Raw genomic sequence first — 17882 nt, 5'->3', positions numbered from 1 at the left:
ACTTTTGGTAAGCTAGCCCGTATTCATAACGCACTAAACCTTTTTATCGCGTTAAACGCCTTTTCTCGACAAGAAAAGCACCATTTCATCAAAAACAAACAAAACAACAAAAATGAATCTATTCAACAAGTCTGCAACACGTCCTTAAGAGTTGCATGATATCACACAATGTCAAAGTGTAATTTCTCCAGTTCTGATCATTGTTTAGGTTGTTGGTAGCTTGGTCCAATGCCAAAACACAGTGAAATCTTTTTATGGCTTTAAACGCGTTTTCTCCTCGAGAGAAACATGATTTCACTAAAAACGTTATAGTTTAAACATGCCTGTTGTACATGTGTGCAAACACTCAGAGCCTTAAGATAGGGGTTTCACCAATGTGTTTTTTGGTGAGAAACCTTCTATTTCAAGGTTCTGTGCGTTTTCAGACAAGTACAATATGTATTTACAGTGTTTCTGAGGAAATCCCTCCTTTTAATGCATTTTCTCGCAGAAAATGAGTCTCTCGCCATGGGAACATGGCTTTTTTTGAAAAAGCATATTCTGGTCGAGAAATCGTGTTTTAAACAATAAAAACGAGTCCCGGCCTTATTTAGTTCACATTTTTACTTTTGGTAAGCTAGCCCGTATTCATAACGCACTAAACCTTTTTATCGCGTTAAACGCCTTTTCTCGACAAGAAAAGCACCATTTCATCAAAAACAAACAAAACAACAAAAATGAATCTATTCAACAAGTCTGCAACACGTCCTTAAGAGTTGCATGATTTCACACAATGTCAATGTGTAATTTCTCCAGTTCTGATCATTGTTTAGGTTGTTCGTAGCTTAGACCAATGCCAAAACACAGTGAAATCTTTTTATGACTTTAAACGCGTTTTCTCCTCGAGAGAAAAATGATTTCACTAAAAACGTTATAGTTTAAACATGCCTGTTGTACATGTGTGCAAACACTCAGAGCCTTAAGATAGGGGTTTCACCAATGTGTTTTTTGGTGAGAAACCTTCTATTTCAAGGTTCTGTGCGTTTTCAGACAAGTACAATATATATTTATAGTGTTTCTGAGGAAATCCCTCCTTTTAATGCATTTTCTCGCAGAAAATGAGTCTCGCCATGGGAACATGGCTTTTTTTAAAAAGCATATTCTGGTCGAGAAATCGTGTTTTAAACAATGAGAACGACTCCCGGCCTTATTTAGTTCACATTTTTACTTTTGGTAAGCTAGCCCGTATTCATAACGCACTAAACCTTTTTATCGCGTTAAACGCCTTTTCTCGACAAGAAAAGCACAATTTCATCAAAAACAAACAAAACAAGAAAAATGAAACTATTCAACAAGTCTGCAACACGTCCTTAAGAGTTGCATGATATCACACAATGTCAAAGTGTAATTTCTCCAGTTCTGATCATTGTTTAGGTTGTTGGTAGCTTAGTCCAATGCCAAAACACAGTGAAATCTTTTTATGGCTTTAAACGCGTTTTCTCCTCGAGAGAAAAATGATTTCACTAAAAACGTTATAGTTTAAACATGCCTGTTGTACATGTGTGCAAACACTCAGAGCCTTAAGATAGGGGTTTCACCAATGTGTATTTTTTGGTGAGAAACCTTCTATTTCAAGGTTCTGTGCGTTTTCAGACAAGTACAATATGTATTTATAGTGTTTCTGAGGAAATCCCTCCTTTTAATGCATTTTCTCGCAGAAAATGAGTCTCTCGCCATGGGAACATGGCTTTTTTTGAAAAAGCATATTCTGGTCGAGAAATCGTGTTTTAAACAATAAAAACGAGTCCCGGCCTTATTTAGTTCACATTTTTACTTTTGGTAAGCTAGCCCGTATTCATAACGCACTAAACCTTTTTATCGCGTTAAACGCCTTTTCTCGACAAGAAAAGCACCATTTCATCAAAAACAAACAAAACAACAAAAATGAATCTATTCAACAAGTCTGCAACACGTCCTTAAGAGTTGCATGATATCACACAATGTCAAAGTGTAATTTCTCCAGTTCTGATCATTGTTTAGGTTGTTGGTAGCTTAGACCAATGCCAAAACACAGTGAAATCTTTTTATGACTTTAAACGCGTTTTCTCCTCGAGAGAAACATGATTTCACTAAAAACGTTATAGTTTAAACATGCCTGTTGTACATGTGTGCAAATACTCAGAGCCTTAAGATAGGGGTTTCACCAATGTGTTTTTTGGTGAGAAACCTTCTATTTCAAGGTTCTGTGCGTTTTCAGACAAGTACAATATGTATTTATAGTGTTTCTGAGGAAATCCCTCCTTTTAATGCATTTTCTAGCAGAAAATGAGTCTCTCGCCATGGGAACATGGCTTTTTTTGAAAAAGCATATTCTGGTCGAGAAATCGTGTTTTAAACAATAAAAACGAGTCCCGGCCTTATTTAGTTCACATTTTTACTTTTGGTGAGCTAGCCCGTATTCATAACGCACTAAACCTTTTTATCGCGTTAAACGCCTTTTCTCGACAAGAAAAGCACCATTTCATCAAAAACAAACAAAACAAGAAAAATGAATCTATTCAACAAGTCTGCAACACGTCCTTAAGAGTTGCATGATTTCACACAATGTCAATGTGTAATTTCTCCAGTTCTGATTATTGTTTAGGTTGTTGGTAGCTTGGTCCAATGCCAAAATACAGTGAAATCTTTTTATGGCTTTAAACGCGTTTTCTCCTCGAGAGAAACATGATTTCACTAAAAACGTTATAGTTTAAACATGCCTGTTGTACATGTGTGCAAACACTCAGAGCCTTAAGATAGGGGTTTCACCAATGTGTTTTTTGGTGAGAAACCTTCTATTTCAAGGTTCTGTGCGTTTTCAGACAAGTACAATATGTATTTATAGTATTTCTGAGGAAATCCCTCCTTTTAATGCATTTTCTCGCAGAAAATGAGTCTCTCGCCATGGGAACATGGCTTTTTTTGAAAAAGCATATTCTGGTCGAGAAATCGTGTTTTAAACAATGAGAACGACTCCCGGCCTTATTTAGTTCACATTTTTACTTTTGGTAAGCTAGCCCGTATTCATAACGCACTAAACCTTTTTATCGCGTTAAACGCCTTTTCTCGACAAGAAAAGCACCATTTCATCAAAAACAAACAAAACAACAAAAATGAATCTATTCAACAAGTCTGCAACACGTCCTTAAGAGTTGCATGATATCACACAATGTCAAAGTGTAATTTCTCCAGTTCTGATCATTGTTTAGGTTGTTGGTAGCTTAGACCAATGCCAAAACACAGTGAAATCTTTTTATGACTTTAAACGCGTTTTCTCCTCGAGAGAAACATGATTTCACCAAAAACGTTATAGTTTAAACATGCCTGTTGTACATGTGTGCAAACACTCAGAGCCCTTAAGATAGGGGTTTCACCAATGTGTTTTTTGGTGAGAAACCTTCTATTTCAAGGTTCTGTGCGTTTTCAGACAAGTACAATATGTATTTACAGTGTTTCTGAGGAAATCCCTCCTTTTAATGCATTTTCTCGCAGAAAATGAGTCTCTCGCCATGGGAACATGGCTTTTTTTGAAAAAGCATATTCTGGTCGAGAAATCGTGTTTTAAACAATAAAAACGAGTCCCGGCCTTATTTAGTTCACATTTTTACTTTTGGTAAGCTAGCCCGTATTCATAACGCACTAAACCTTTTTATCGCGTTAAACGCCTTTTCTCGACAAGAAAAGCACCATTTCATCAAAAACAAACAAAACAACAAAAATGAATCTATTCAACAAGTCTGCAACACGTCCTTAAGAGTTGCATGATATCACACAATGTCAAAGTGTAATTTCTCCAGTTCTGATCATTGTTTAGGTTGTTGGTAGCTTAGTCTAATGCCAAAACACAGTGAAATCTTTTTATGGCTTTAAACGCGTTTTCTCCTCGAGAGAAACATGATTTCACTAAAAACGTTATAGTTTAAACATGCCTGTTGTACATGTGTGCAAACACTCAGAGCCTTAAGATAGGGGTTTCACCAATGTGTTTTTTGGTGAGAAACCTTCTATTTCAAGGTTCTGTGCGTTTTCAGACAAGTACAATATGTATTTACAGTGTTTCTGAGGAAATCCCTCCTTTTAATGCATTTTCTCGCAGAAAATGAGTCTCTCGCCATGGGAACATGGCTTTTTTTGAAAAAGCATATTCTGGTCGAGAAATCGTGTTTTAAACAATAAAAACGAGTCCCGGCCTTATTTAGTTCACATTTTTACTTTTGGTAAGCTAGCCCGTATTCATAACGCACTAAACCTTTTTATCGCGTTAAACGCCTTTTCTCGACAAGAAAAGCACCATTTCATCAAAAACAAACAAAACAACAAAAATGAATCTATTCAACAAGTCTGCAACACGTCCTTAAGAGTTGCATGATATCACACAATGTCAAAGTGTAATTTCTCCAGTTCTGATCATTGTTTAGGTTGTTGGTAGCTTGGTCCAATGCCAAAACACAGTGAAATCTTTTTATGGCTTTAAACGCGTTTTCTCCTCGAGAGAAACATGATTTCACTAAAAACGTTATAGTTTAAACATGCCTGTTGTACATGTGTGCAAACACTCAGAGCCTTAAGATAGGGGTTTCACCAATGTGTTTTTTGGTGAGAAACCTTCTATTTCAAGGTTCTGTGCGTTTTCAGACAAGTACAATATGTATTTACAGTGTTTCTGAGGAAATCCCTCCTTTTAATGCATTTTCTCGCAGAAAATGAGTCTCTCGCCATGGGAACATGGCTTTTTTTGAAAAAGCATATTCTGGTCGAGAAATCGTGTTTTAAACAATAAAAACGAGTCCCGGCCTTATTTAGTTCACATTTTTACTTTTGGTAAGCTAGCCCGTATTCATAACGCACTAAACCTTTTTATCGCGTTAAACGCCTTTTCTCGACAAGAAAAGCACCATTTCATCAAAAACAAACAAAACAACAAAAATGAATCTATTCAACAAGTCTGCAACACGTCCTTAAGAGTTGCATGATATCACACAATGTCAAAGTGTAATTTCTCCAGTTCTGATCATTGTTTAGGTTGTTGGTAGCTTAGACCAATGCCAAAACACAGTGAAATCTTTTTATGACTTTAAACGCGTTTTCTCCTCGAGAGAAACATGATTTCACCAAAAACGTTATAGTTTAAACATGCCTGTTGTACATGTGTGCAAACACTCAGAGCCCTTAAGATAGGGGTTTCACCAATGTGTTTTTTGGTGAGAAACCTTCTATTTCAAGGTTCTGTGCGTTTTCAGACAAGTACAATATGTATTTACAGTGTTTCTGAGGAAATCCCTCCTTTTAATGCATTTTCTCGCAGAAAATGAGTCTCTCGCCATGGGAACATGGCTTTTTTTGAAAAAGCATATTCTGGTCGAGAAATCGTGTTTTAAACAATAAAAACGAGTCCCGGCCTTATTTAGTTCACATTTTTACTTTTGGTAAGCTAGCCCGTATTCATAACGCACTAAACCTTTTTATCGCGTTAAACGCCTTTTCTCGACAAGAAAAGCACCATTTCATCAAAAACAAACAAAACAACAAAAATGAATCTATTCAACAAGTCTGCAACACGTCCTTAAGAGTTGCATGATATCACACAATGTCAAAGTGTAATTTCTCCAGTTCTGATCATTGTTTAGGTTGTTGGTAGCTTAGTCTAATGCCAAAACACAGTGAAATCTTTTTATGGCTTTAAACGCGTTTTCTCCTCGAGAGAAACATGATTTCACTAAAAACGTTATAGTTTAAACATGCCTGTTGTACATGTGTGCAAACACTCAGAGCCTTAAGATAGGGGTTTCACCAATGTGTTTTTTGGTGAGAAACCTTCTATTTCAAGGTTCTGTGCGTTTTCAGACAAGTACAATATGTATTTACAGTGTTTCTGAGGAAATCCCTCCTTTTAATGCATTTTCTCGCAGAAAATGAGTCTCTCGCCATGGGAACATGGCTTTTTTTGAAAAAGCATATTCTGGTCGAGAAATCGTGTTTTAAACAATAAAAACGAGTCCCGGCCTTATTTAGTTCACATTTTTACTTTTGGTAAGCTAGCCCGTATTCATAACGCACTAAACCTTTTTATCGCGTTAAACGCCTTTTCTCGACAACAAAAGCACCATTTCATCAAAAACAAACAAAACAACAAAAATGAATCTATTCAACAAGTCTGCAACACGTCCTTAAGAGTTGCATGATATCACACAATGTCAAAGTGTAATTTCTCCAGTTCTGATCATTGTTTAGGTTGTTGGTAGCTTAGTCTAATGCCAAAACACAGTGAAATCTTTTTATGGCTTTAAACGCGTTTTCTCCTCGAGAGAAACATGATTTCACTAAAAACGTTATAGTTTAAACATGCCTGTTGTACATGTGTGCAAACACTCAGAGCCTTAAGATAGGGGTTTCACCAATGTGTTTTTTGGTGAGAAACCTTCTATTTCAAGGTTCTGTGCGTTTTCAGACAAGTACAATATGTATTTACAGTGTTTCTGAGGAAATCCCTCCTTTTAATGCATTTTCTCGCAGAAAATGAGTCTCTCGCCATGGGAACATGGCTTTTTTTGAAAAAGCATATTCTGGTCGAGAAATCGTGTTTTAAACAATAAAAACGAGTCCCGGCCTTATTTAGTTCACATTTTTACTTTTGGTAAGCTAGCCCGTATTCATAACGCACTAAACCTTTTTATCGCGTTAAACGCCCTTTCTCGACAAGAAAAGCACCATTTCATCAAAAACAAACAAAACAACAAAAATGAATCTATTCAACAAGTCTGCAACACGTCCTTAAGAGTTGCATGATATCACACAATGTCAAAGTGTAATTTCTCCAGTTCTGATCATTGTTTAGGTTGTTGGTAGCTTAGACCAATGCCAAAACACAGTGAAATCTTTTTATGACTTTAAACGCGTTTTCTCCTCGAGAGAAACATGATTTCACCAAAAACGTTATAGTTTAAACATGCCTGTTGTACATGTGTGCAAACACTCAGAGCCTTAAGATAGGGGTTTCACCAATGTGTTTTTTGGTGAGAAACCTTCTATTTCAAGGTTCTGTGCGTTTTCAGACAAGTACAATATGTATTTACAGTGTTTCTGAGGAAATCCCTCCTTTTAATGCATTTTCTCGCAGAAAATGAGTCTCTCGCCATGGGAACATGGCTTTTTTTGAAAAAGCATATTCTGGTCGAGAAATCGTGTTTTAAACAATAAAAACGAGTCCCGGCCTTATTTAGTTCACATTTTTACTTTTGGTAAGCTAGCCCGTATTCATAACGCACTAAACCTTTTTATCGCGTTAAACGCCTTTTCTCGACAAGAAAAGCACCATTTCATCAAAAACAAACAAAACAACAAAAATGAATCTATTCAACAAGTCTGCAACACGTCCTTAAGAGTTGCATGATATCACACAATGTCAAAGTGTAATTTCTCCAGTTCTGATCATTGTTTAGGTTGTTGGTAGCTTAGTCTAATGCCAAAACACAGTGAAATCTTTTTATGGCTTTAAACGCGTTTTCTCCTCGAGAGAAACATGATTTCACTAAAAATGTTATAGTTTAAACATGCCTGTTGTACATGTGTGCAAACACTCAGAGCCTTAAGATAGGGGTTTCACCAATGTGTTTTTTGGTGAGAAACCTTCTATTTCAAGGTTCTGTGCGTTTTCAGACAAGTACAATATGTATTTACAGTGTTTCTGAGGAAATCCCTCCTTTTAATGCATTTTCTCGCAGAAAATGAGTCTCTCGCCATGGGAACATGGCTTTTTTTGAAAAAGCATATTCTGGTCGAGAAATCGTGTTTTAAACAATAAAAACGAGTCCCGGCCTTATTTAGTTCACATTTTTACTTTTGGTAAGCTAGCCCGTATTCATAACGCACTAAACCTTTTTATCGCGTTAAACGCCTTTTCTCGACAAGAAAAGCACCATTTCATCAAAAACAAACAAAACAACAAAAATGAATCTATTCAACAAGTCTGCAACACGTCCTTAAGAGTTGCATGATATCACACAATGTCAAAGTGTAATTTCTCCAGTTCTGATCATTGTTTAGGTTGTTGGTAGCTTAGTCTAATGCCAAAACACAGTGAAATCTTTTTATGGCTTTAAGCGCGTTTTCTCCTCGAGAGAAACATGATTTCACTAAAAACGTTATAGTTTAAACATGCCTGTTGTACATGTGTGCAAACACTCAGAGCCTTAAGATAGGGGTTTCACCAATGTGTTTTTTGGTGAGAAACCTTCTATTTCAAGGTTCTGTGCGTTTTCAGACAAGTACAATATGTATTTACAGTGTTTCTGAGGAAATCCCTCCTTTTAATGCATTTTCTCGCAGAAAATGAGTCTCTCGCCATGGGAACATGGCTTTTTTTGAAAAAGCATATTCTGGTCGAGAAATCGTGTTTTAAACAATAAAAACGAGTCCCGGCCTTATTTAGTTCACATTTTTACTTTTGGTAAGCTAGCCCGTATTCATAACGCACTAAACCTTTTTATCGCGTTAAACGCCTTTTCTCGACAAGAAAAGCACCATTTCATCAAAAACAAACAAAACAACAAAAATGAATCTATTCAACAAGTCTGCAACACGTCCTTAAGAGTTGCATGATATCACACAATGTCAAAGTGTAATTTCTCCAGTTCTGATCATTGTTTAGGTTGTTCGTAGCTTAGACCAATGCCAAAACACAGTGAAATCTTTTTATGACTTTAAACGCGTTTTCTCCTCGAGAGAAACATGATTTCACCAAAAACGTTATAGTTTAAACATGCCTGTTGTACATGTGTGCAAACACTCAGAGCCTTAAGATAGGGGTTTCACCAATGTGTTTTTTGGTGAGAAACCTTCTATTTCAAGGTTCTGTGCGTTTTCAGACAAGTACAATATGTATTTACAGTGTTTCTGAGGAAATCCCTCCTTTTAATGCATTTTCTCGCAGAAAATGAGTCTCTCGCCATGGGAACATGGCTTTTTTTGAAAAAGCATATTCTGGTCGAGAAATCGTGTTTTAAACAATAAAAACGAGTCCCGGCCTTATTTAGTTCACATTTTTACTTTTGGTAAGCTAGCCCGTATTCATAACGCACTAAACCTTTTTATCGCGTTAAACGCCTTTTCTCGACAAGAAAAGCACCATTTCATCAAAAACAAACAAAACAACAAAAATGAATCTATTCAACAAGTCTGCAACACGTCCTTAAGAGTTGCATGATATCACACAATGTCAAAGTGTAATTTCTCCAGTTCTGATCATTGTTTAGGTTGTTGGTAGCTTAGTCTAATGCCAAAACACAGTGAAATCTTTTTATGGCTTTAAACGCGTTTTCTCCTCGAGAGAAACATGATTTCACTAAAAACGTTATAGTTTAAACATGCCTGTTGTACATGTGTGCAAACACTCAGAGCCTTAAGATAGGGGTTTCACCAATGTGTTTTTTGGTGAGAAACCTTCTATTTCAAGGTTCTGTGCGTTTTCAGACAAGTACAATATGTATTTACAGTGTTTCTGAGGAAATCCCTCCTTTTAATGCATTTTCTCGCAGAAAATGAGTCTCTCGCCATGGGAACATGGCTTTTTTTGAAAAAGCATATTCTGGTCGAGAAATCGTGTTTTAAACAATAAAAACGAGTCCCGGCCTTATTTAGTTCACATTTTTACTTTTGGTAAGCTAGCCCGTATTCATAACGCACTAAACCTTTTTATCGCGTTAAACGCCTTTTCTCGACAAGAAAAGCACCATTTCATCAAAAACAAACAAAACAACAAAAATGAATCTATTCAACAAGTCTGCAACACGTCCTTAAGAGTTGCATGATATCACACAATGTCAAAGTGTAATTTCTCCAGTTCTGATCATTGTTTAGGTTGTTGGTAGCTTAGTCTAATGCCAAAACACAGTGAAATCTTTTTATGGCTTTAAACGCGTTTTCTCCTCGAGAGAAACATGATTTCACTAAAAACGTTATAGTTTAAACATGCCTGTTGTACATGTGTGCAAACACTCAGAGCCTTAAGATAGGGGTTTCACCAATGTGTTTTTTGGTGAGAAACCTTCTATTTCAAGGTTCTGTGCGTTTTCAGACAAGTACAATATGTATTTACAGTGTTTCTGAGGAAATCCCTCCTTTTAATGCATTTTCTCGCAGAAAATGAGTCTCTCGCCATGGGAACATGGCTTTTTTTGAAAAAGCATATTCTGGTCGAGAAATCGTGTTTTAAACAATAAAAACGAGTCCCGGCCTTATTTAGTTCACATTTTTACTTTTGGTAAGCTAGCCCGTATTCATAACGCACTAAACCTTTTTATCGCGTTAAACGCCTTTTCTCGACAAGAAAAGCACCATTTCATCAAAAACAAACAAAACAACAAAAATGAATCTATTCAACAAGTCTGCAACACGTCCTTAAGAGTTGCATGATATCACACAATGTCAAAGTGTAATTTCTCCAGTTCTGATCATTGTTTAGGTTGTTGGTAGCTTAGTCTAATGCCAAAACACAGTGAAATCTTTTTATGGCTTTAAACGCGTTTTCTCCTCGAGAGAAACATGATTTCACTAAAAACGTTATAGTTTAAACATGCCTGTTGTACATGTGTGCAAACACTCAGAGCCTTAAGATAGGGGTTTCACCAATGTGTTTTTTGGTGAGAAACCTTCTATTTCAAGGTTCTGTGCGTTTTCAGACAAGTACAATATGTATTTACAGTGTTTCTGAGGAAATCCCTCCTTTTAATGCATTTTCTCGCAGAAAATGAGTCTCTCGCCATGGGAACATGGCTTTTTTTGAAAAAGCATATTCTGGTCGAGAAATCGTGTTTTAAACAATAAAAACGAGTCCCGGCCTTATTTAGTTCACATTTTTACTTTTGGTAAGCTAGCCCGTATTCATAACGCACTAAACCTTTTTATCGCGTTAAACGCCTTTTCTCGACAAGAAAAGCACCATTTCATCAAAAACAAACAAAACAACAAAAATGAATCTATTCAACAAGTCTGCAACACGTCCTTAAGAGTTGCATGATATCACACAATGTCAAAGTGTAATTTCTCCAGTTCTGATCATTGTTTAGGTTGTTCGTAGCTTAGACCAATGCCAAAACACAGTGAAATCTTTTTATGACTTTAAACGCGTTTTCTCCTCGAGAGAAACATGATTTCACCAAAAACGTTATAGTTTAAACATGCCTGTTGTACATGTGTGCAAACACTCAGAGCCTTAAGATAGGGGTTTCACCAATGTGTTTTTTGGTGAGAAACCTTCTATTTCAAGGTTCTGTGCGTTTTCAGACAAGTACAATATGTATTTACAGTGTTTCTGAGGAAATCCCTCCTTTTAATGCATTTTCTCGCAGAAAATGAGTCTCTCGCCATGGGAACATGGCTTTTTTTGAAAAAGCATATTCTGGTCGAGAAATCGTGTTTTAAACAATAAAAACGAGTCCCGGCCTTATTTAGTTCACATTTTTACTTTTGGTAAGCTAGCCCGTATTCATAACGCACTAAACCTTTTTATCGCGTTAAACGCCTTTTCTCGACAAGAAAAGCACCATTTCATCAAAAACAAACAAAACAACAAAAATGAATCTATTCAACAAGTCTGCAACACGTCCTTAAGAGTTGCATGATATCACACAATGTCAAAGTGTAATTTCTCCAGTTCTGATCATTGTTTAGGTTGTTGGTAGCTTAGTCTAATGCCAAAACACAGTGAAATCTTTTTATGGCTTTAAACGCGTTTTCTCCTCGAGAGAAACATGATTTCACTAAAAACGTTATAGTTTAAACATGCCTGTTGTACATGTGTGCAAACACTCAGAGCCTTAAGATAGGGGTTTCACCAATGTGTTTTTTGGTGAGAAACCTTCTATTTCAAGGTTCTGTGCGTTTTCAGACAAGTACAATATGTATTTACAGTGTTTCTGAGGAAATCCCTCCTTTTAATGCATTTTCTCGCAGAAAATGAGTCTCTCGCCATGGGAACATGGCTTTTTTTGAAAAAGCATATTCTGGTCGAGAAATCGTGTTTTAAACAATAAAAACGAGTCCCGGCCTTATTTAGTTCACATTTTTACTTTTGGTAAGCTAGCCCGTATTCATAACGCACTAAACCTTTTTATCGCGTTAAACGCCTTTTCTCGACAAGAAAAGCACCATTTCATCAAAAACAAACAAAACAACAAAAATGAATCTATTCTACAAGTCTGCAACACGTCCTTAAGAGTTGCATGATATCACACAATGTCAAAGTGTAATTTCTCCAGTTCTGATCATTGTTTAGGTTGTTGGTAGCTTGGTCCAATGCCAAAACACAGTGAAATCTTTTTATGGCTTTAAACGCGTTTTCTCCTCGAGAGAAACATGATTTCACTAAAAACGTTATAGTTTAAACATGCCTGTTGTACATGTGTGCAAACACTCAGAGCCTTAAGATAGGGGTTTCACCAATGTGTTTTTTGGTGAGAAACCTTCTATTTCAAGGTTCTGTGCGTTTTCAGACAAGTACAATATGTATTTACAGTGTTTCTGAGGAAATCCCTCCTTTTAATGCATTTTCTCGCAGAAAATGAGTCTCTCGCCATGGGAACATGGCTTTTTTTGAAAAAGCATATTCTGGTCGAGAAATCGTGTTTTAAACAATAAAAACGAGTCCCGGCCTTATTTAGTTCACATTTTTACTTTTGGTAAGCTAGCCCGTATTCATAACGCACTAAACCTTTTTATCGCGTTAAACGCCTTTTCTCGACAAGAAAAGCACCATTTCATCAAAAACAAACAAAACAACAAAAATGAATCTATTCAACAAGTCTGCAACACGTCCTTAAGAGTTGCATGATATCACACAATGTCAAAGTGTAATTTCTCCAGTTCTGATCATTGTTTAGGTTGTTGGTAGCTTAGTCTAATGCCAAAACACAGTGAAATCTTTTTATGGCTTTAAACGCGTTTTCTCCTCGAGAGAAACATGATTTCACTAAAAACGTTATAGTTTAAACATGCCTGTTGTACATGTGTGCAAACACTCAGAGCCTTAAGATAGGGGTTTCACCAATGTGTTTTTTGGTGAGAAACCTTCTATTTCAAGGTTCTGTGCGTTTTCAGACAAGTACAATATGTATTTACAGTGTTTCTGAGGAAATCCCTCCTTTTAATGCATTTTCTCGCAGAAAATGAGTCTCTCGCCATGGGAACATGGCTTTTTTTGAAAAAGCATATTCTGGTCGAGAAATCGTGTTTTAAACAATAAAAACGAGTCCCGGCCTTATTTAGTTCACATTTTTACTTTTGGTAAGCTAGCCCGTATTCATAACGCACTAAACCTTTTTATCGCGTTAAACGCCTTTTCTCGACAAGAAAAGCACCATTTCATCAAAAACAAACAAAACAACAAAAATGAATCTATTCTACAAGTCTGCAACACGTCCTTAAGAGTTGCATGATATCACACAATGTCAAAGTGTAATTTCTCCAGTTCTGATCATTGTTTAGGTTGTTGGTAGCTTAGTCTAATGCCAAAACACAGTGAAATCTTTTTATGGCTTTAAACGCGTTTTCTCCTCGAGAGAAACATGATTTCACTAAAAACGTTATAGTTTAAACATGCCTGTTGTACATGTGTGCAAACACTCAGAGCCTTAAGATAGGGGTTTCACCAATGTGTTTTTTGGTGAGAAACCTTCTATTTCAAGGTTCTGTGCGTTTTCAGACAAGTACAATATGTATTTACAGTGTTTCTGAGGAAATCCCTCCTTTTAATGCATTTTCTCGCAGAAAATGAGTCTCTCGCCATGGGAACATGGCTTTTTTTGAAAAAGCATATTCTGGTCGAGAAATCGTGTTTTAAACAATAAAAACGAGTCCCGGCCTTATTTAGTTCACATTTTTACTTTTGGTAAGCTAGCCCGTATTCATAACGCACTAAACCTTTTTATCGCGTTAAACGCCTTTTCTCGACAAGAAAAGCACCATTTCATCAAAAACAAACAAAACAACAAAAATGAATCTATTCAACAAGTCTGCAACACGTCCTTAAGAGTTGCATGATATCACACAATGTCAAAGTGTAATTTCTCCAGTTCTGATCATTGTTTAGGTTGTTGGTAGCTTAGTCTAATGCCAAAACACAGTGAAATCTTTTTATGGCTTTAAACGCGTTTTCTCCTCGAGAGAAACATGATTTCACTAAAAACGTTATAGTTTAAACATGCCTGTTGTACATGTGTGCAAACACTCAGAGCCTTAAGATAGGGGTTTCACCAATGTGTTTTTTGGTGAGAAACCTTCTATTTCAAGGTTCTGTGCGTTTTCAGACAAGTACAATATGTATTTACAGTGTTTCTGAGGAAATCCCTCCTTTTAATGCATTTTCTCGCAGAAAATGAGTCTCTCGCCATGGGAACATGGCTTTTTTTGAAAAAGCATATTCTGGTCGAGAAATCGTGTTTTAAACAATAAAAACGAGTCCCGGCCTTATTTAGTTCACATTTTTACTTTTGGTAAGCTAGCCCGTATTCATAACGCACTAAACCTTTTTATCGCGTTAAACGCCTTTTCTCGACAAGAAAAGCACCATTTCATCAAAAACAAACAAAACAACAAAAATGAATCTATTCAACAAGTCTGCAACACGTCCTTAAGAGTTGCATGATATCACACAATGTCAAAGTGTAATTTCTCCAGTTCTGATCATTGTTTAGGTTGTTCGTAGCTTAGACCAATGCCAAAACACAGTGAAATCTTTTTATGACTTTAAACGCGTTTTCTCCTCGAGAGAAACATGATTTCACCAAAAACGTTATAGTTTAAACATGCCTGTTGTACATGTGTGCAAACACTCAGAGCCTTAAGATAGGGGTTTCACCAATGTGTTTTTTGGTGAGAAACCTTCTATTTCAAGGTTCTGTGCGTTTTCAGACAAGTACAATATGTATTTACAGTGTTTCTGAGGAAATCCCTCCTTTTAATGCATTTTCTCGCAGAAAATGAGTCTCTCGCCATGGGAACATGGCTTTTTTTGAAAAAGCATATTCTGGTCGAGAAATCGTGTTTTAAACAATAAAAACGAGTCCCGGCCTTATTTAGTTCACATTTTTACTTTTGGTAAGCTAGCCCGTATTCATAACGCACTAAACCTTTTTATCGCGTTAAACGCCTTTTCTCGACAAGAAAAGCACCATTTCATCAAAAACAAACAAAACAACAAAAATGAATCTATTCAACAAGTCTGCAACACGTCCTTAAGAGTTGCATGATATCACACAATGTCAAAGTGTAATTTCTCCAGTTCTGATCATTGTTTAGGTTGTTGGTAGCTTAGTCTAATGCCAAAACACAGTGAAATCTTTTTATGGCTTTAAACGCGTTTTCTCCTCGAGAGAAACATGATTTCACTAAAAACGTTATAGTTTAAACATGCCTGTTGTACATGTGTGCAAACACTCAGAGCCTTAAGATAGGGGTTTCACCAATGTGTTTTTTGGTGAGAAACCTTCTATTTCAAGGTTCTGTGCGTTTTCAGACAAGTACAATATGTATTTACAGTGTTTCTGAGGAAATCCCTCCTTTTAATGCATTTTCTCGCAGAAAATGAGTCTCTCGCCATGGGAACATGGCTTTTTTTGAAAAAGCATATTCTGGTCGAGAAATCGTGTTTTAAACAATAAAAACGAGTCCCGGCCTTATTTAGTTCACATTTTTACTTTTGGTAAGCTAGCCCGTATTCATAACGCACTAAACCTTTTTATCGCGTTAAACGCCTTTTCTCGACAAGAAAAGCACCATTTCATCAAAAACAAACAAAACAACAAAAATGAATCTATTCAACAAGTCTGCAACACGTCCTTAAGAGTTGCATGATATCACACAATGTCAAAGTGTAATTTCTCCAGTTCTGATCATTGTTTAGGTTGTTGGTAGCTTAGTCTAATGCCAAAACACAGTGAAATCTTTTTATGGCTTTAAACGCGTTTTCTCCTCGAGAGAAACATGATTTCACTAAAAACGTTATAGTTTAAACATGCCTGTTGTACATGTGTGCAAACACTCAGAGCCTTAAGATAGGGGTTTCACCAATGTGTTTTTTGGTGAGAAACCTTCTATTTCAAGGTTCTGTGCGTTTTCAGACAAGTACAATATGTATTTACAGTGTTTCTGAGGAAATCCCTCCTTTTAATGCATTTTCTCGCAGAAAATGAGTCTCTCGCCATGGGAACATGGCTTTTTTTGAAAAAGCATATTCTGGTCGAGAAATCGTGTTTTAAACAATAAAAACGAGTCCCGGCCTTATTTAGTTCACATTTTTACTTTTGGTAAGCTAGCCCGTATTCATAACGCACTAAACCTTTTTATCGCGTTAAACGCCTTTTCTCGACAAGAAAAGCACCATTTCATCAAAAACAAACAAAACAACAAAAATGAATCTATTCAACAAGTCTGCAACACGTCCTTAAGAGTTGCATGATATCACACAATGTCAAAGTGTAATTTCTCCAGTTCTGATCATTGTTTAGGTTGTTCGTAGCTTAGACCAATGCCAAAACACAGTGAAATCTTTTTATGACTTTAAACGCGTTTTCTCCTCGAGAGAAACATGATTTCACCAAAAACGTTATAGTTTAAACATGCCTGTTGTACATGTGTGCAAACACTCAGAGCCTTAAGATAGGGGTTTCACCAATGTGTTTTTTGGTGAGAAACCTTCTATTTCAAGGTTCTGTGCGTTTTCAGACAAGTACAATATGTATTTACAGTGTTTCTGAGGAAATCCCTCCTTTTAATGCATTTTCTCGCAGAAAATGAGTCTCTCGCCATGGGAACATGGCTTTTTTTGAAAAAGCATATTCTGGTCGAGAAATCGTGTTTTAAACAATAAAAACGAGTCCCGGCCTTATTTAGTTCACATTTTTACTTTTGGTAAGCTAGCCCGTATTCATAACGCACTAAACCTTTTTATCGCGTTAAACGCCTTTTCTCGACAAGAAAAGCACCATTTCATCAAAAACAAACAAAACAACAAAAATGAATCTATTCAACAAGTCTGCAACACGTCCTTAAGAGTTGCATGATATCACACAATGTCAAAGTGTAATTTCTCCAGTTCTGATCATTGTTTAGGTTGTTGGTAGCTTAGTCTAATGCCAAAACACAGTGAAATCTTTTTATGGCTTTAAACGCGTTTTCTCCTCGAGAGAAACATGATTTCACTAAAAACGTTATAGTTTAAACATGCCTGTTGTACATGTGTGCAAACACTCAGAGCCTTAAGATAGGGGTTTCACCAATGTGTTTTTTGGTGAGAAACCTTCTATTTCAAGGTTCTGTGCGTTTTCAGACAAGTACAATATGTATTTACAGTGTTTCTGAGGAAATCCCTCCTTTTAATGCATTTTCTCGCAGAAAATGAGTCTCTCGCCATGGGAACATGGCTTTTTTTGAAAAAGCATATTCTGGTCGAGAAATCGTGTTTTAAACAATAAAAACGAGTCCCGGCCTTATTTAGTTCACATTTTTACTTTTGGTAAGCTAGCCCGTATTCATAACGCACTAAACCTTTTTATCGCGTTAAACGCCTTTTCTCGACAAGAAAAGCACCATTTCATCAAAAACAAACAAAACAACAAAAATGAATCTATTCAACAAATCTGCAACACGTCCTTAAGAGTTACATGATATCACACAATGTCAAAGTGTAATTTCTCCAGTTCTGATCATTGTTTAGGTTGTTGGTAGCTTAGTCTAATGCCAAAACACAGTGAAATCTTTTTATGGCTTTAAACGCGTTTTCTCCTCGAGAGAAACATGATTTCACTAAAAACGTTATAGTTTAAACATGCCTGTTGTACATGTGTGCAAACACTCAGAGCCTTAAGATAGGG

This window comes from Lampris incognitus, chromosome 9 (assembly GCF_029633865.1).
Source record: "Lampris incognitus isolate fLamInc1 chromosome 9, fLamInc1.hap2, whole genome shotgun sequence".
In the NCBI taxonomy this organism is placed as follows: domain Eukaryota; kingdom Metazoa; phylum Chordata; class Actinopteri; order Lampriformes; family Lampridae; genus Lampris; species Lampris incognitus.
This window is presented reverse-complemented; position numbering follows the sequence as displayed.